The sequence below is a fragment of the Lepidochelys olivacea genome, assembly GCF_965140295.1.
Source record: "Lepidochelys olivacea isolate rLepOli2 genome assembly, chromosome: 11".
NCBI classification, from domain to species: domain Eukaryota; kingdom Metazoa; phylum Chordata; order Testudines; family Cheloniidae; genus Lepidochelys; species Lepidochelys olivacea.
The window spans coordinates 9,699,658-9,719,293 of NC_140421.1; the positions used below are offsets into that span (position 1 = coordinate 9,699,658).

Below are 19,636 nucleotides of genomic sequence, written 5' to 3' on the forward strand. Positions count from 1 at the left end.
ACTAACTCGAGTACAGTAACAACTGAAAGACATCAAGCCAAGACCCAGATGTTTTAAGCTAATTCATTTAAAACTAACAGTTTTCCTAGGAATGGCTTCTTTTTAAGTCAGGGTAAGATTGTCTAATACTTCCGTGTTTTAGAGAATGAACGTGTGTTAAGCCAGATCACATTGCAAGGGATCGCACACTCCTCAGCATATGTAGCCAAGCTCACTGCACACACCAGGACACCGTGCATCCCTCCATTCCCCCCACTCTCCCATCCCCCTCTATTTTAGGGACTCCCTACAACTCTCTCCCAATGTCCAACTGGCAGGTGTTCTGTGTACTCCCCGGATCTCTCCTGCTCCCATACCAGGGTCTCCCGTTCCCCCACACCAGTGGCTGTGTGCACCCTCATTCCCACTTCCCCGATTCCTCCTTTCATCCCACCATTACAGGTATTCTGTGTGCCTTCATCCCCTCATGCTTGGGTCCTCCAGTCTCCCCCACCCATGAAGGCTCTGTAGCCCCAGTCTCTCCCATGTACCAGGTCCCCCCAAACTCTTCCCCCACCTAAGGTTCTGTGGTTTTCCCCCATGTCTCCTTGCCCCACCATTGCAGAGTCCCCTGTTCTCCCCACCATGCCAAGGCTCTATTCCCCATCCCCATTGTCCCCCCCCAAACTACATAAGGGTCCCCCCTTTTGTACATTATGCCAGGGGCTCTGTTCCCCCCCTCCCATTGCCCTCTCAACAGCAGCAGCCCCCACTCTCCACACCGTGCTAGGGGTTCTGTTCCTCACCCTTCCCCTACTTTCCCCATCTTCCCACCATGACAGCAGCCCTGTTCTCTGCCCTGACACCTGTCCCCCACCCCCCATTCTCCCCACCATGCCAGGAGCTCCGTATGTGTCTCCTCCCACCTCCAAAGTACCTTCCATCCCCCCAGATTGGAACAGAGGGGTGGGCAGATGGTGCCATCTTTTCCCTCATCTGGAATAGGTTTTGAGGAGGCAGGATTTTAGGAAGGAGGAAGGAATTAAGCCTTCTCTCCCCTTTCCCTCTGGCTGCCCTTGATGCCATCAACATATGACAGCAAGCTCCACATGTCCCCCACTTTCTCTCTGGATGTTCCGATTGTCCCCCAAATCAGTAAGCTTCTGGCCATCAATGCCTAGTCCATTCCCTGAAAATTTTGGAACTCATCAGATGCAGCGTTCAAAAATTAATACATTACATTACAAGACAAACAGAAATACCACTGAGTAAGATCTCACGAGCTTGGCCAGTAATACAATCTACCTGTGGATGCAAGTCAGTGACCCACAAGAGGAGAAGGCATGTGTTATACATGAGGACAAGGTCTTTGTATACACCAGAACAGAAAAAAGGTGTATATAGGCAAGATTAAAACCCTAGTAAAGACAAAGCACTAGGCAAAGAAAAGAGCCCAGGGTTTACTTTAACCAGCTAACAAACGTTAAAACTACGCCTGCTTTGTCTGCGCTAGGATTTTCACACTTGTCAGAGAATGCGTTTTAAAAATACCCTTTTTTCCTAGTGAAATAGTGAGCTGGGATGCTGGAGTAACAAAGTACCCCCTGGGAAAACTCTCCCATCGGCATAGGGAGCGCCGTCACCAAGTTCTACAACGGCGCAGCCGCACCGGTTCCGCTGTGCCCCTGCAGCACTGTAAATGTAAACACGCGCTAAGTGCACCAGCTCTGACTTTTATTTTTCCCGGTGGGGGCTCCACCCCCACTCCACCCCTTCCCCCGAAGCCCCGCCCCTTCCCTAAGTCCTGCCCTCACTCTGTCTCTTCCCACCCCCTCCCCCAAAGCTCCCTGCCTGCCTGCTGCTCTCTGTTCTCCCCTCAGCACCTCCCGCCAGCCGCCAAACAGCGACTGATGGCTGCTAAGCATCCCCTGTTTTTTTTTTCTGATGGGTGCTTGATCCCCGGAGCACCCACAGAGTTGGTGCCTAGGCCTAAGTGGATGTTCTGACTCCAACCCTCCTTCTGCAAGTTGTAGAGTCTCAGCCCTGTGGGGATCCCTCTGGTCCGGCAGAATTTAAACCTTACAGCCTCTGAGTGGTTAATACCAGGAAGATCCACTGACTCCGGGAACCTACGGAGGTTAAGCTTTGAGGACCAAAAAACTTTTCCTCCCAAAGGCTGTCCAGTCACGTAAACCTTAAGCCCTTGCAGAAATCCAAGCCAGGAACCCAATGGTGCAGACTTGTTATGTCTGGAGCCTCTCCAGGTTTTGAAAATAGCTGTAAACATAGGACCAGAAGCAACCCAAACACTGCAAATCTAGTCAAAGGCACTAGTCCTCAATTTACGAAGACAGACTAGACTGAATTTGATCTAGGCAAGCAGTCTGATTGGATGATCCAAAAGATTTAGAAAACGACTATTTTGCAAAAATGAACACCCCCCCACACTTTATGTAAATACTCAGTCATTGTGCCCACCCCGCCCCCTCTACATTTTCCACCAAAGTCATCTAGCAAAGAATCACAAGCTTCATATTAGTTATGAAGGTTTTGGTCCAAAACTGGATTTACAAAAAGAGAAGGTAAAAACAACTAACTATGGAAAGCACGGTCTAACTCAAACCCAGTAATCAGCATCTAATCGCTCCGCCTCAGCCCATCCACAACACTGAAAAGAAGTCTGGACAGTACATAGCAAAGCAATATGCACAGTTCAGATTGAATTGGTGCAAACAATTAAGTAAATATTTATAATGGTTTTGTGAAAACATGAGAAAAATCAGTAAAAATGCAGAACTGGACATGGTAGAGGATTTTAACTTTTTGTTGTGCTTAAAAAGAAGAAATCCCCTCTCACCTGTGGCAAGGACAAAGCTTTTCTTGGAAAGTAAAATTCTGCTGAATTACCAGTTTATGCCTTTTAAGCTTTCACTTTCAAATTATGTTTCTAGCCCTTGTGATTAGGAAGGAAGCCTTCTGAATGTGACAGATGGAGTGCTGTCTTCCTGTCAATACATGAAAATTAACCTTGAATAAGGTAGGGTGTGTGAATTTAAAGCAAATTAATTATTCCTGACTAACTCCATGTGTGGATGCTCTGTCCCTGGAATAAGAGTGCCCTATTCCAAATCATCTTAATCCATTTTGGAAGTGGATTAAACTAATTTGGAATACAGCACTTTGAAGTAAGAGCACCCACACATGGAATTTAATCAAGACTAGATATTCCAGACTAACTCCCTGCACAGACATGCCCTTATAGTCTTCAAACAAACTGCTGCTGCTGCTCACAGCTTCCCAGATCAGGGGTTTCACCACTGCTACTCAGCACCCCTGGGCTGCAGTAAGACTGACAAAGTAAGTCAGTTTCACACTGCTGTCACTCATGAAAGTTGTGAGTGACAGCACATGCCCTGGAGTTGTTGCTCCTGGGCCTCACTGGTGACCCTCCTGAATGCATCTCTGTATATGCCTCTGGCTGGTAACTTTAGGTTTATGGTCAACTTTCAAGCCCTGATGCTACTTATTAAGTGCAATATTAATTTCTTGGGAGTTGCTGGCAAACAGACCAACCCACCAAAACAGCACAGCAGTCGTATTAAATGACGCAGTGGCATAGTTACACAAACAAGGCTCCTTCTCTACATGTCTCATAATGTAGCTGCAGGCAAATTTCAAATTAAAGCTTAGCTCAAGGCACATCAAACAATCATGTCTTTGAACCCTGACTTCCAACAAGAATGAAGAGCTCCTCTTAAAGAAGTTTCCACTTTCAAACAACAGGCAGTGATGTTTGTTTTCAAGTATAAAAGCCTACAAAAGAATCACTCTTTCTGTAGTACATCTCTACCACCCCCTGCCAAAGGGAATGAATAGGTCTACGGATTGGGTTTAATAACTAGGCTCTCTCCAACCAATGGTTCATGTCCCAGCAGGGACAACACATCATCCTTCAGAAATGAACTGAGTACTATGCAGATGACATGTCCTTTCTGAGAACACAGAAAGGATCTCATGGTTCTTGGCCAAAATTGCGTCTTCTCCCTCAACTGTTGCGCTGAGTACCCTGGTCAGTTGGCAACCCTTTATTCCAGAGATGGCTGCACACCAGAGCTGTACAGAACTTGTAAAGCATTGTGGGATGCAAGGAACTCAATAAGATGTAAAACTTCTCAGGGCTTGCCTACACTGGCACTTTACAGCGCTGCAACTTTCTTGCTCAGGGGTGTGAAAAAACACACCCCTGTGCGCTGCAAGTTTCAGCGCTGTAAAGCGCCCGTGTAGACAGTGTACCAGCGCTGGGAGCCACGCTCCCAGCACTGGTAGCTACGCCCCTCGTGGAGGTGGTTTTATTAGAGCGCTGGGAGACCACTCTCCCAGTGCTCTGCTGCGACTACACAAGCCACATTAAAGGCTTTAATGTTGCCGGTGTAGACTAGCCCGCAGTTAGGCAAAACACTACTACTTTATCTAAGCGTAAAGCTTCCTCAATGACTTGTGCAAACACTAAGAGGTAACCAAGGTGGCAACCTAAACATCAAATGCCCTAGCTGAAGGAGAAAGTTCATCTTACTGGAGAGATGAAGGTGACAGGGGGTTACAAAAATGGCAACTCTGCAAATATCTTGTTAAGGAAACGTGCTCTCACCTCTTGTTGATCTAGCTTCCATGTGTAGGCAGTAAGGTTCCTTGAACTGTTCAGGTACATTTTTGACAATTACAATCAAACAGCGTATGCTTCTGATTTAAGTGTTACTGTTTTCCAAAACCAAAAGCCTAGAAATCTCATTCTAAAAGGGTATCAACTTAAAAAACATTTTACCTACAGGTGTTGCAAGTACCACTCAATTGCTATAACTGCAGGATTACTCTTTTCCATTTTACTGTCTTTGACAGCACTTTGTGTCTAGTCTGTTCCCATTTCCCCTATATAGTCATTTATTGATGGGGTCAAAATTAGCTCTTAGTACTCAAGAAAGAGATCTTGGAGTCATTGTGGCTAGTTCTCTGAAAGCATCCGCTCAATGTGCAGCAGCCATCAAAAAAGCTAACAAAAAGATAGGAACCATTAGGAAAGGGATAGATAAGAAGACAGAAAATACCATATTGTCTCTATATAAATCCATGGTACCCCCACATCTTGAATACTGCATGCAGATCTGGTCATCCCATCTCAAAAAAGATATAATGGAATTGGAAAAGGTACAGAAAAGGGCAACAAAAATGACTAGGGGTATGGAATAGCTTCCATATGAGGAGAGATTAATAAAACTGGGATTTTTCAGTTTGGAAAGGAGATGACTTTGTGGGGTTATGATAGAGGTCTATAAAATCATGACTGGTGTGAAGGAAGTAAATAAGGAAGTGTTATTTACTCCTCATAACACAAGAACTAGGGGTCACCAAGTGAAATTAATAGGCAGCAGGTTTAAAACAAACAAAAGGAAGTATTTTTTCACACAATGCACAGTGAGTCTATGGAACTCCTTGCTAGTGGATGTTTTGAAGGCCAAGAATATAACAGGGTTCAAAAGAACTAGATAAATTCATGGAGAATAGGTCCATCAATGGCTATTAGTCAGGATGGGCAGGGATGGTATCCCTAGCCTCTGTTTGCCAGAAGCTGGGAATGGGCGACAGGGGATGGATCACTTGATGATTAGCTGTTCTGTTCATTCCCTCTAGGGCACCTGGCGTTGGCCACTGTCAGAAACAGGATACTGAGCTGGATGGACCATTGGTCTGACCCAATATGGACATTCTTTTATGTTCTTATCTGATGTGTGCGCATCTTTCAACAGCAACAGGGCAGCAACCAGTCTTTTAATAAGAAATGTAAATGTAAAACCGAGCAAGACTCAGGAACCAAAGTAATACCTGAAACTACTTAACTTGTCTGAAGTTTACTGAACTTCAAGTTTATAATGCCTCTAAGTTTCTCTCTACATGGCACTAGGGAAATTTCACACAAAAGTTTCCTGCTGTTATTATCATCTCCACCAGTGCTAGCATGCTGAGAGCCCCAGCATGGATGTGCCATCGGCTTTTTAAGCACAGTGCTTATTAAACCAGAGACACTGTGCTTAAAACACAGAGTGCAATAAGTGGTCTGTCTACACAGTGGACTAACAATACTGTTGACATTAGAGAAGCTGAGCTAGATTTAACAGTGGAAATTGCAAGATTTCCCTAGCTTTAAGCCACCAGTTCAGACTGTTTTACACTCCCAGACTGGAGTTTTATTAAACTGAAAACTTGTACAAGCCCCATTGCTGCTGAATCCTTCCAGAACACATCAAACTCCAATTTGGCAGCCAGAGCTGTCCCCTTTGACCCCGTTAGCAGACCTTCAATACTTAAAGGGACAGGACGAAGGTAAATAATAACCCTGACATTCCCTTATCAGTGCTATGTCTGCCCCAACGCAAACCCCACAGCGTTCTAACATCAGTGTAGCACAATTTGTACTGGCACACCCTACCCAGGTTTGAACAGGGTAAGCTTTAACCAGTATGCATTGTTGCTTCTGTTTAAACCATGTTTGCACTAGGGATTTGCGTTGGTGTAGCTACAGCAGTGGCTAAACACCCAGCATAGAAAATGCCATAGGTTCTTATAGGGCACAAATAACCATACTTATGCAATAAAGGAATTGCAGCAAATTTTAAGATTTAATTTTGAGTTTAAGACTCAGAGTTGCTAACTGGCATTGTGCTAGTGACTGAAAACTGGAGTAAAAGCAACTCTCCAAACATTAAGAAGCAAACCAGGCAGGGTGAATAAAAATCAATTTGTCTTTAAAAACAAAACAAAAAACAAAAAAACTGGATTTTTCTTTTAACCTGGATTTTATTTAAAGTAAATATAGGTTGTTTTTTTTTAAATAAACCTATTTAAAAATTAAATTTGAAACTGACATACCTATGTCAAGGCCTAAATTTATAATCTTTAATCACAGAATCACAGAAATACAGGGCTGGAAGGGACCTCTGTAGGTCATCTAGTCCAGTCCCTGTACTGAGGCAGGACTATGTATTATTTACCAGAGTTTCTCAAATGCGGCCACGAGGGGCTTTTCTTGTGGCCATAGTCTCCTGGACTGTGATGGGAGGAGAGGCAAAATAGCAATCCACCCCCCACCCTGTTTCTCCTGGATGCACTCCCTCGGTGTTGGTTGCTGGGGCTACCAGCAGGGATTGGGCCCTGTCCCATTCTGGAGTCACCTGGGGCACAATATTGTAGGAGCAAGCAGCCAATGAGTTCCCCGCCTTCCTAGGGGTGGTGGGGCTCAGGCTTTGGGCTCCAGCCTGGGGTGATGGGCAGCAGACTCCGGCCATAAGATTTTGCGCTCCAGCCCTGGGCTCCAGCTATGCGACGGTAGGGCCCAGGCTCTGGCCACACGGCTTCAGGCTCTGTTCCTGGGCCCCGTCCTCCAGCTGCGAGGCTTCAGGCTCCAGCCCCCCTGCTACCTCCCCCAACCCCCACGTCCCTTGGCCTTCCCCCGACCCTCCATCCAGGACTTAATTTGTCCCCAGGCTTGCCAGGGCTGAGTAAGTCTGCTGTAAAAAGTGATACTTGTAGGTTTGTTAATATCACTTTTCACAACAGACTTACTAGCTATCAATAAATAAATTGCAATGATTTGGACATGTATATGTGCATATTTATATGGTTTTCCTAAAGCTAATGAAGTGTGAGAACAGCCACCAGCAAGAGTTGGTGGCCACATTCTGAGGCCACTAAAAATTTGTCATCAGAACCCCTGCTTTATATCATCCCTGACAGGTGTTTGTTTAATCTGCTCTTAAAAACCTCCAATGATAGAGATCCCACAACCTCCGTAGGCAATTTATTCTTGTGCTTAACTACCCTTATAGTTAGGAAGTTTTTCCTAATGTCTAACCAAATCTCGCTTGCTGAAATTTGAGTCCATTGCTTCTTGTCCTGCCCTCAGAGCACAAAAAGAACAAATTTATCGACTCCTTTTTATAACAACCTTTTATGACTTGAAGACTGGTATGTCATCCCTCAGTCTTCTCTTCTCCAGATTAAACAAACCCAATTTTTTTCAATCTTTCCTTGTAGGCCATGTTTTCTAAACACTTAATTTTTGTTGCTCTCCTCTGGAACTTTCTCCAATTTGTCCACATCTTTTCTGAAACATGGTGCCCAGAACTGGACACAGTACTCCAACTGAAGCCTTAAAATTATTGAGTAGAGCGGAAGAACTACTTCTCATGTCTTGCTTACAACCCTCCTGCTAATACATCCCAAAATGAGGTTCGCTTTTTGTAACAGTATTACATTCTTCACTCATATTTAGTTTGTGATCCACTATAGCCCACAGATCCTTTTCTGCAGTACTCCTTCCTAAGCAGTAATTTCCCATTTTATATTTGTGCAATTGATTATTCTTTCCCAAGTGTAGTATTTTACATTTGTATTTACTGAATTTCACCCTCTTCATTTCACACCATTTCTCCAGTTTGCCACCATCACTGGATCCTCCACAGCACTTGCAGCCCATCCCAACTTGGTATTGTCAGCAAACTTTATAAGTATACTCTCCATTATCCAAATCATTGATGAAGATATCGAATAGAACCAGACCCAGGACAGATCCCTGGAGGACCTCATATAACCATTTAAATTAAATACAAAAAAAATAATATTAAGCAACACGTGGCTGCTGAAGTTTTAAAGAACGTCAAACCCCTGACCTGGTGGAAGTCACTGGCTAAGCACCTACAACCAGAGTTTGATGAAGTGCTAAATCAGCTTTTGACAGCACTAGCTTCTTCTGCACATGCAGAGAAAATATTTTCTTAATTCCAGTTTATTCAACTAGATCAGTTCAACAACTAGTTCATTCAAAGTTAAGAAACTGACTAGGAGTACAAAAAGCAGGAAAGTTTGTTCTCTTCCAATTTATGAATAAAAATGAGATGAGAGAGGATGAGATCCATTATTTCTAAACTCTTCAAGAACAAGGTGACCAGAAGTGATCAGTTGAATCAATCAGCTACAGATAATACTCCCTTTGTTTAACAGGTCAGTTAGTTTTAAATGCAAAACATGTTTTGATAAACTATAGCTTTCTTATGTATCCAGAACATTTAAGTTAGTTTTAATTTAAGAAATGTTGTTTTGTGAATTTTAGTTAAATTTGAATTTCCATCCAAAGGGAGCTTGGCACAAATTACAAGTAAAAAATTGGTCATTTAGTAAAATAAATGCATCATTCACCATTTTCTATCATCATAAAAAGGTAAAAAATAAGAATCCATATAATTGCCTAAATAAATGTGTATAGATAGTGTATCCTCCTCATTAGCAATAAGCACCAAATTTAGCATAAAGGCTAGATTTACCACATATACTCGTTCATTAGCCCGTTCATTTATAAGCCAACCCCCCAAGATGAATAGGTAAAAATAGTAAAAACTATATGACCCTTTCATAAGCTGACCCTATATTTCAGGAGTTGGCAAACTTTGGCTCCTGACCCGTCAGGGTAAGCCGCTGGATGGTCGGGATGTTTTGTTTACCTGGAGCGTTCGCAGGCATGGAGCCCCGCAGCTCCCACTGGCTAGGAATGGCAAACCATGGCCACTGGGAACCGAGGGGCTCCGTGCATACGAACGCTCCAGGTAAACAAAACGACAATGTATTAGATATTCATTTCAGTGATTTCATAGAGTTTATAATCATCAAATTTTGTGTAGACCCATTTATAAGCCGACCCCCGCTCTTTGATGCGTCACTTTTTTACCAAAAATATTCGGCTTATGAACAAGTATATACAGTACTTGCAAATCAACATGTTTTAATGGTTGCCAACCAGTGAGAATCAACCTTTCTTTACGAAAATAATTGAAGTACAAATGCAAAATACAATTAAAATCAATTATTTAAAATCAAGGTTTTCTGCTTGTTGATTTAAATCATGATTAAAATCAGTGATTTAAATTGCTTTCATTTAAATCAATCCACCCTGAAACTCTGTTTTAAATATACCTAATATTTCTCCAATATAACCCCTTTAGATTATTAAAACGGAAGTTATCTTGAAGAATGATCCGGACTAAACTAATAACTACTTATCTCAAATTATTTAGAGCCCTGGTACCCAAGCTACAGTACATGGACCACCAGTGCTTTGAGGAGACTTGCAGTTGGGTCATACGTTATTGGTTCTCCTCTTTTCCTGATCATATTAAAATAAGGTAAGATACATTGAATATTTTCCCCTGTAAGCAAACTGCTACAGTTGCCAGGGGGATATAAGTAGATCACCAGTGGGAGGAGAAGTGGCCCACATAATCATCAGTGGGAAGGGAGGTAGTCCACACCAGAAAAGTTTGAGAACCTCATCCTTATTAGCTATCTGTAATTGCAGTAGCAGCTAGAGTCCCTGAACAAAGATTATGACCCTAAGTAAGCTGTACCTGGAGGGGAGACTGTCTCTAAGTATATAATCCAAAAAGATAAGAAACAAATGGTGGGAGAAAAGTAGTATCCCCATTTTACAGATGAGAAACCAAAGCACAGAGATTCAGTGACTTACCCAAAGTCAAATATGAGGTCTTTGGCAGTGCTGGGAACTGAAGCCTGGTCTGCCGAGAGACTGTCTAATGCCATAAGCACAAGACCACCCTTCCCCTCTGAGATATCTATTACTGACAAACCCAACATTAGCTATTTTCTTGCCTTTTTTTTCGGGCTGGGGGGTGCACAACAGATGGCAAGACAACTTTCTGAGAAGATACACATGAGCATGAGAGCAGGATAATCTGGTTTTAAGGAGATCTCAATAATGGGTTCGGATGAAACTACTATACTTACTACTTTCACAAATCCTTCTGGCACTCCCTACTAATACATAACAAGCTAGTAAAGCACAGGCAACAGGCAAGAAGTGGGTTGTTTGTGTTGTACAAGAAGCAGAACTCCCTGAGGTAAAACAGATTTATTGCATGAGGTTTCTGAAGCATGAAGCTTCTCATTAGTTCAAAAAAGAGAGGGGACAATGCCAGAGCTGGTCTATCAGAGGACCAAAGGGAGCTCCTCGGGATGCTCCGCCACAAGAAGTCTGGCAGGTGCCAGTGCATGAAAGCAATGGAACATAGGAAAAGTTCTTTTCCAGGCAAGAGAAAGGTCTGATCCTTTACAGAAATCAAGTAGGCATTGTTTTAAGTTTCAGAACTTGTCTTAGCCAACCATTAGGACTCATTCCTCAACTTTCAAGCTAAACAACAGGGCATGACTAAAGATGGGATTTATTCTGGATAAAACATCTCAAAGAAAATCCTTCCTGGTGGCCACAGTTTTAATTTTCCAAGCACTTTACAAACCTTAACTAACCTTCCACCCCCAAGTGGTAGATAGTGTCCCAGCTGGAAAGCAGGGAGCCAAGGACTGGAAGAGAGTAAGTGATTTGCCAAGGCCACAAGAGTTGTGGGGGGCGGGATTATAAATTAGGAATCCCTGTGTTTGGACCACATGTCCATGTGAGAGCAGTGTGAGTTTACCGTGGGATCTTCTGGAGGACTCTCTCTAAGATTAGAAGAGGACAAAGAATAAGCTGCTAGAAATACTAACTTTATGGTTTCTGACTCCATACCATACTTCGGAGGAGAGGCTGTGGCCAAGTCTAAAGCTGTGTTAAGCAAACAGAACTGCTTGGAAGCTTTCAACAACCTCCTAGAAGTCAACAGGCAACAAAGTCAACAGCCACTACCCAAGCACTATAGCTAGATCTTGCCACATCCAACCCTTAAGAACTGCAGAACAGATGATGGGAGAGTGAAGGAGGCAAATGAAATGTCAGTACACTGGGTGTTCAGCTCGGGATCTTAAGCTATGGCTTTTTTAAATGGTCTAAATACATCTGCCTTTGAATCATGTATGGGGAGGTAGGGGGAGGAAGAAAAGGAGGGGGAAGAGGAAAGAAGCCTTGTTATCTAGCCTACATTTCAAAAGAGCCCTGTGTTCATAGAATATCAGGGCTGGAAGATGACCTCAGGAGGTCATCTAGTCCAACCCCCTGCTCAGAGCAGGGCCAATCTCCAATTTTTGCCCCAGATCCCTAAATGGCCCCCTCAAGGATTGAACTCACAACCCTGGGTTTAGCAGGCCAGTGCTCAAACCACTGAGCTATCCCTCCCCACCCCCCCGGTATGTGTTATTTACATATGGAAGAGATTTGTGCAACCGCTCCAGAGTCTAAGTGAATAGGTTTTATAGCTGCGTTTTACTACATAAGTACTTCTCCTCCTAAGCAGTTGAGTTAAATATGTAACATTTAACAGAAGACTGTTGTTCCACCTCAGTTACAACAGGTTGTTGCTGGTATTAAGACCAATAAGAAACAAAACTGAATGAGGGGTGGAAAAGAAAAAAACTCAGGTGGGCCCAGAAAGTCATTAATATCTTTATTGCAGATTTTTAAGTCAGCAGTTTTAGAAACAACTTATTCCACAGGCCTCAATTTCCATAAGGAAGTCTTGCCAAGACTGAACTGTGGCTTTCCAGTTATGGTGTTTGGCCAACCGTGCATTCCAGACCAACACTACTCCACGTAGGTTTCTCTCCCCACACTGGTTTTCTTTATACTAAAAGAGAGGAGTCCTAATGCACCACCAGAACAGCTCCAGGGCTGCTTGCAATGGTGGAAACTGTAGGCCAACCTTGGAAGCGTTCCTGAGAATAGGGTAGACAATGGCCCTGTCTACACTAGAGTTTCTAAAAACTGCCTATTACTGTCAGATCAGTATTAACAACAACTTTGGGAGATCTATTGTAGACAGGTCTCTAGCTTAAGTAGATTCTGCTCCCACCTCTGGTGGTATATAGGGGCCATAAAATGCCCAGAAATAGATGAGGAAAGAATCCTTCAGTACAGGCACAGCATCGGGCCACTACACACAGCCCCACCCTCCTCCTCCTTGCAAGACACAGCATAGGGGGGACCACTAGAGGCAGGGGTGCACTGCTAAGTGCTACAGACGTTCTGGGCTACACTGCAGCCTGTTTAGTCTAGGATAGGCTGCCATAAATTAGAGTAACTGGGGGCCACTTCAGTCCACAGATCAGCCCAGCATCCAGACGGTGCAAAGGTGGTCCCCTTTGCCCACTCCCCTGGATAGTGCCTTCTGTTCAGTGTCTACTGGATGCGTAAGTTAGATCAGACCCCATGTTGATCAGATCTGCAGTGAAGGAGCAGTGTCAGCTCAAGTCTGTCTCAGTTTGCTTAAAAAAAACAGAAACCAAAGACCAATAAAAATGTGTCTTAGGTCATTTAAGTTCCAATTGAATCTACTGTAACATTTTTTAGAAGTTATCTGAAATCAAAACACTGCAGGATTGTGCTACTGTATTAGAACTAGAGCTCAGATAGTCTATTTCCACTGTCAGCAATTACTATAGAAAAAATAATTATTTTTTAAGATCCATTCCCTTGCAATAATCTAAAGACACTTCCTTTTTAAAAATTAACATCAATGCCACCCCCACATTTAGTAAGCCATGCACCAACTATTGCACTCTACCTCCCTGGGGATCAGACCCTTCGGATATTTGGCTAAGTGAAATAGGTCCACAAACTAAGACCAAAGCTGTTTGAAATTGCCCTTAAATAAAACCTTTCCTTCTTTCTCTCCTGTAACGTAAGTGGTTGAAACCTTTTTAACTAAGCTTCTTTTAAAATAAATAAATAAATAAAAATATCCCTGGATAAAAGAAATAAATAACTGTGCCAGACGAAGGTGATATGTGTCTAAATTTTACAGAGAGACTTATTATAGTGCAGGATGCTGAAGAACACGTCCATATTTCATTCATCAATAAGGCTGCGAGTCTATCACGGAAGTCATGGATTCCGGGACTTTCCGGAACCTCTGTGACTTCTGCAGCGGCTGGTATGGCTGGCCCAGGGGCAGCCCCTGGGCCAGCTGCACTGGCTGCTGCTGGGGCAGTCTCAGGCCACTGCGCCCCCGCATCCTCCCCCAGCAGCAGCAGGGGTCCCGGGCCACCTCATGCCCCGCTCCAGCCCGGGCTGCCGCCCCACAAACATCTGCGGCTCTCCTGGGCCCCCACCCCCTACCCCAGAGCACCCAAGATTTAGTCAGGGGTATATAGTACAAGTCATGGGCAGGTCACAGGCCATGAATTTTTGTTTACTGCCTGTGACCTGTCCATGACTTTTACTAAAAATACTTGTGATTAAAACGTAGCCTTATTCATCAGTCTCCACGATACCACGATGATGGATGTAGTGTAAGAACCTGATTAGAACACAGAACAAGGTAGAAAGCACCATTCAGCTAGTCTAGGCCATTAAATAAGTGGTCAGAACTATAAGAGTTCTATGTAGAAAAGGATGCCATAACACTCACCCCCTTCCTCTGGTGGATGACTGCTCCATTCATCCTGGTAACAGAATAACTGATGTGTTCTTGGCACACACAGGCCCTGCCTCAATGGGCAAAAAAGTGTAGATTTTTCCAATAGGTTTCCCCTGTTTGAGGGACTGTAAAACCTTAAGGGTTGGTATGGTCCTACAGGACAGGGTGTAGAACCAGAAACAATAACTCATTCTGAAACCAACCAGACTTCAAGTTGGCTGTCACCATCTAAAAGAGACTGCTAACAGGCCTTGATTGAATCCGTATCATACGGAAAAGAATTACAGGATCTGACCAACATATAGGAAAACCCAAAAAATCAAACCAAGAAAAGTTATCATTAATTTCTGTCTGCTTTTGATATACTTCATCCACAGCTCAGACTTAAGATTTCTACAGTACTTCAAGACAGACTTATTCTGACAGTCTAGTTTCTTTACCAGCAGGCACCCTGTACAATTGTCCCCCTGGAGAGTGTAACGTGGGTTACTAAAACGTATTTCTTTCTCTCACAAACATGCTGTTGTCTCACTTGTAGCACTATAAGTTATTGGCCAAAAGAAGTGAGGCCTAACATTGAAATGATGTCATTTCTCTATTTGTAATGCATTAACTTTTGAAGACTGCGTCCAATCAATTCCAAAATTTGAGAGAACGTTCTAGGTAAATGGAACAGACCCTATGGATTTTGGTGGCAATCAGAAAACCAGAAAAAATCCAATTTCCACACAGTGACCATTTGGTGCTGCAGATAGAAGAGCACTGACCAAGATAACTCAGCCAATCACCAGTCCCTCCCTCCAGTTTATTTGCATACTTCAGTCCCATTGGTTGAAGTGAGTCAGCAAATAAAACTAAGTGAGGTCTGAGGAGTCTCCATAGGGTTGGGGGACCCAGGGTTCAGGACTGGAATAGGGAGGCTCCTTCAGATCCAGATCTATAGTAGCTGAGTAAAGGTAAGGCTGGAGATTTCACTGTGGCTCCCTCCACGTTATGCCTGGCTCAGGCAAAATCATTTACCTTCGCCCAGTCAAAAGCTGTTCTATGTCATCTAAACGGTGCTCATTTCGTACAGCAGGAAGAGAGATTCCTCTGCTTGCAGTACCAAACTGGCACCGTCAGGGAGAAGACAACCAAGTCAGGCAGTAGACTCAGTGTTTCAGGTTAGGGTTACTGGAGGGAAGGATGGAGCGATGATTAGTTATGTTACCTCTGATGCTACCACTCAGTTCCTGAAGCACCAAAGAGGCACCATTGGGAGAAGTTGCAGTTGATATGCAACAAGGAAGATAAGATGAGCAGCTTAGATGACTTAGTAAAATGTAGCTTTAGTGGCTGTATCTTACAAAATTGCTACAAGTTTGAGGCTAGAGACAGCATCCTGCCCCTCCCATCATCTGCCAGCTCAGCCTACATAAGCAACAAAGTAGAGATCTCTTTTGTTTACTATCAGAAACGCATGAAACTGAGGTTTGCGAGGGATTTGTATGGTCCAGTGCTTAGGGCACTAGCCTAGGAGTTGGAAGCCCAGGGTTCAGTTTGCTTCACCATCGCAGACATCCTGCGTGACCTTGGGCAAATGGCTCCACCTCTCTATGTCCCAGTTCCCTCTCTGTAAAATGGGGATAATTATCCTTCCCTAACTCAGAGGGATGTTGCAAGGATAAAGACATTAGAGACCATGAAGAGCTCAGACATCACAGTAATGGAACTGTATAAATATCTTAGGGCTTGTCTACACTTACCAGGGGATCCACGAGTGGCAATCAATGCACTGGCGATCGATTTAGCAGGTTGAGTGAAGACCAGCTAAATCGACCGCAGATCGCTCTCCCGTCGACTCCTGTACTCCAGCAGATCGAGAAGAAGAGGGGGAGTCGATGGGAGAGTGTCTCCTATCAACATCGTGTAGTGTGGACCTGCGTTAAGTAGATCTAAGCTATGTTGATGTGAGTTACACTATTCACGTAACTCAAATTGCGTAGCTTAGATCAAATTACCAATGCAGTGTAGACAAGGTCTTAGACACGTAGGCTAAATGACTATGTCCAGGCTTCCTTTAGATCCATCTATAGCAGTTTCCCCTTCTCCCTTATTTTGTTGAGCCTTAGCATACCATTCAAGCGCTTACAGGATTTGGTCCAGCAACAAGCCTATCTCCCTGTATTGAGACACAAGATAGGCTAGGTAATATCTTTTATTGGACCAACTTCTGTTGGTGAGATGGACAAGATTTCAAGCTTACACAGAGCTCTCATTTAGGTCTGGGAAACATACCAGAGTGTCACTGCAAAATCAAGGTGGAACAGATTGTTTTGCATAAGTAGTTACCACACATTTCAAGAGGCTACTCAAGGTGAACATTAACATAACTCCAATTGTAAAGGGGGCTGGGGGAGCAGCTGACAGTGGGGTTATTAGTAGGTTATAGATTGTTGTAATAAGCCATAACTCCAGTGTCTCTATTCAGTCCATGATTTTCAGTACCTAGCAAAGTTATGAATTTAAGCTCCCACGCTCATCTTCTGAAAATGTTGTGCAGGTTTCCTTTGAGGATGTGGACTGATAGGTCCAATATAGAGTGATCACTCTGTAAAAAGTGTTCACTCACAGATGATAGGGTGTTTTTGTCTTTTATCATTTTCCTGTGTAAGTTCATTTGAGAGCATAGTGACACACTCACCCAGGGCCTGATCTAAATTCCCATTAAAAGGCATCAGTGGAAGCTGGACTGGGTATTGAGGCTATGTCTACACTACAAACCTTATAGTGGGACAGCTGGTTCCACTCTTTGCTGGTGGGAGAGAGCTCTCCTGCTGGCATAATTAAACCACACCCCAAGGAGCGGCGGTAGATGTGTCGCACGGCAGTAGATATGTCAGCAGGAGAGAGTCTCCTGCCAACATAGTGCTATCCACACCAGCACTTTTGTGGGTGAAGGGAGTGTTTTTTTCACACCCCGACCAACATAACTTTAACCGACAAAAGTGATAATGTAGACATTGCTTGAGTGACAATGACAGATCAAATGTAAAAACTGAAGCCAGCCTAAGCTGTAATGAAAAGTGCTTTTTAAAGCAAAGCACACACAAAAACCAGGATCCTCTTAAAGCTTTGCACTTATTTTAATAAGATACGGTGTGCAGGTAGGCTCTTGCAAGCAAATATTTTCCTACTTCAGATTTTAACAACAAGCCTTTGTCAAGTTCTGCTTCACAATCAAACTAGCAGTGACAACTGTCAACCACCAATCTAAACAGTCCTAATTCTTAATACAGACGAACACGGCTGTTACTCTGAAACCTTCCAGGATATAGCTCTTTCTGCATAGCCTCTAACCTACTGCAGTGTGTCCATCCAGTATGTCCACTAATACTGCTTTTTAGACATGTTCTTTAAGGAAGGGGTAAGGAGACTCCCTTCCTACTGAAGTGGCATACATGTACCTGAGGGCAGAGCAGATCCTGAGGAGCAACTTAAAAAGGTTTCAGAGTAACAGCCATGTTAGTCTGTATTCGCAAAAAGAAAAGGAGTACTTGTGGCACCTTAGAGACTAACCAATTTATTTGAGCATAAGCTTTCGTGAGCTACAGCTCACTTCATCGGATACAAATAAAAAGGTTTATTTAGCATCTTTCTGTAAGGCAAAGCTGGTCTCACATGCTAATGCCCCAAAAACTATGAACTAATCTGTTCAAATCAGTACATGCTTTTAAACTACAGATAAGCAAAATAATTTGTCTTTTCACCACCCTCTAAACAGTTTTGAATTAAACAAGTTATTTAGTCCTCTAGCCTCCTGCCTTTAGACATTGTCACTAGTACGTAATTAAAAACTGTCAAGTTACTCAAATCTCAATATCAACTACTAAATATGCATTAAAGTATTACAGAACCCTTATTGACCATACATTGTGTGGGGAGATGGTTATTTATGGATCAGAACCTTGATCCCACAGACACAATTCAGAGCAAGCGCACTACCATGATAATCCACAGATTGAGAACATCTAGTAGTACACACTAACAATCATTAAAGGCTGTTATGTCAATTATTCAGATTACATAGCCAGATTTTTAAATAAAGAAATACAATAAAGGATCTAACTAAACACTGTCAGACTGGAGATTCAGGGGTAAGGAACTAATAGTAAAATCGCCCATTGTACCTAAGTATTGCAGCACATACAGCCGCACTAATCTCAGATCTAAGCACAGCAGGGAGAGTTAAGGATGAAACAAAAGCCTTGAATCTGTACTCCCCAGCCCCCGCGGTTTAGATTTCTAAAACCCATCCCCAAATCAGAGGAAAAAGCCCTATTAGGTCATGCAGTCCACCCCTCCCAGCCAGTACCGGATTCGTCCTTACACTGTTTTCTGTAGTGCTTTGTCCATTTTTAAAATGTCTGGAACAAGGGAAGTGAATTCCCTCTGGACATCACAGTCCCACCGTTTTGCCTACGGTGGGCTGCCACCACAATGCCAGTGCCTGCCAAGTCTGTTCTTTCCTGGGTGTGCAACTGAATACAAAATCCTCATTTTTAGAAAAAAAAAACAAATACTTTAAAACACTGATAAGCTGGGCGAAACGGCCAGGAACAAACCCTGCTGGAAAGCCCATGCACTTCCCCCAACCATGAGCCCCGGTCAGGCTCCCAGCTGCGCCCAGCCCAGCCACAGAGCAGAGGCAGCTCTGTAACCTATTGATTTCACCAAACAATGCTTCCCCTCCCCCTCCCTGCCCCCCAACAAGCCAAGGGCTGACTGCAGCCCCCTCCCCCCACATATCAACCCCATGCTACAGGACACTGGGGTTTTACCTGGAGCTGCTGGAAGGGCAGGCGGGGGAGGGGGGGTGCAAGTAAAACCGGCCTCATGGACGTTACAGAGGGTGCATGCGGTAGAAGGGGGAGCAGCAGATCCCGCTTAATTCCCGCGGCACCTACTGCAGTGCATGGCTGCGGCTGCTGCTCCTCCGCCCCGAGGCTGCCGCTGCTGGGGCTAGGCAAGAATGGAAGCCTCAGGGCGCAGGCGCACTCAGCACCGACTGGAAGGACGACCCGGCAAGCGCGCAGGCCCAGCGCGCAAGCGCACTATCTTTGTCGGGCCCTGGAATCTAGAAGACTCCCCAGCAAGCAGGACGCACGCGCACTCGGGTGTCGCTCCGTTGCGGACTTCCCCTCTCTCACCATGGAGCTCCGCGGGAAGGTCAGAGCGGCCGGAAACACCCCCCGCGGAGCTCCATGGTGCGA

At 44.0% G+C, this 19,636-nt stretch overlaps 1 protein-coding gene across 1 annotated transcript in view; it reads right to left on the bottom strand.

Annotated features, from left to right (window-relative positions):
• CLASP1 (cytoplasmic linker associated protein 1) overlaps positions 1-19,378 on the bottom strand; it is a 266,679-nt gene extending 247,301 nt beyond the window's left edge. Inside the window, exon 1 of the mRNA XM_084643407.1 lies at positions 19,205-19,378. The gene's annotated coding sequence lies outside the window, so the exon portion shown is untranslated. The remainder of the gene's footprint in view (positions 1-19,204) is intronic.
• Between the last annotated feature and the right edge of the window lie 258 nt (positions 19,379-19,636).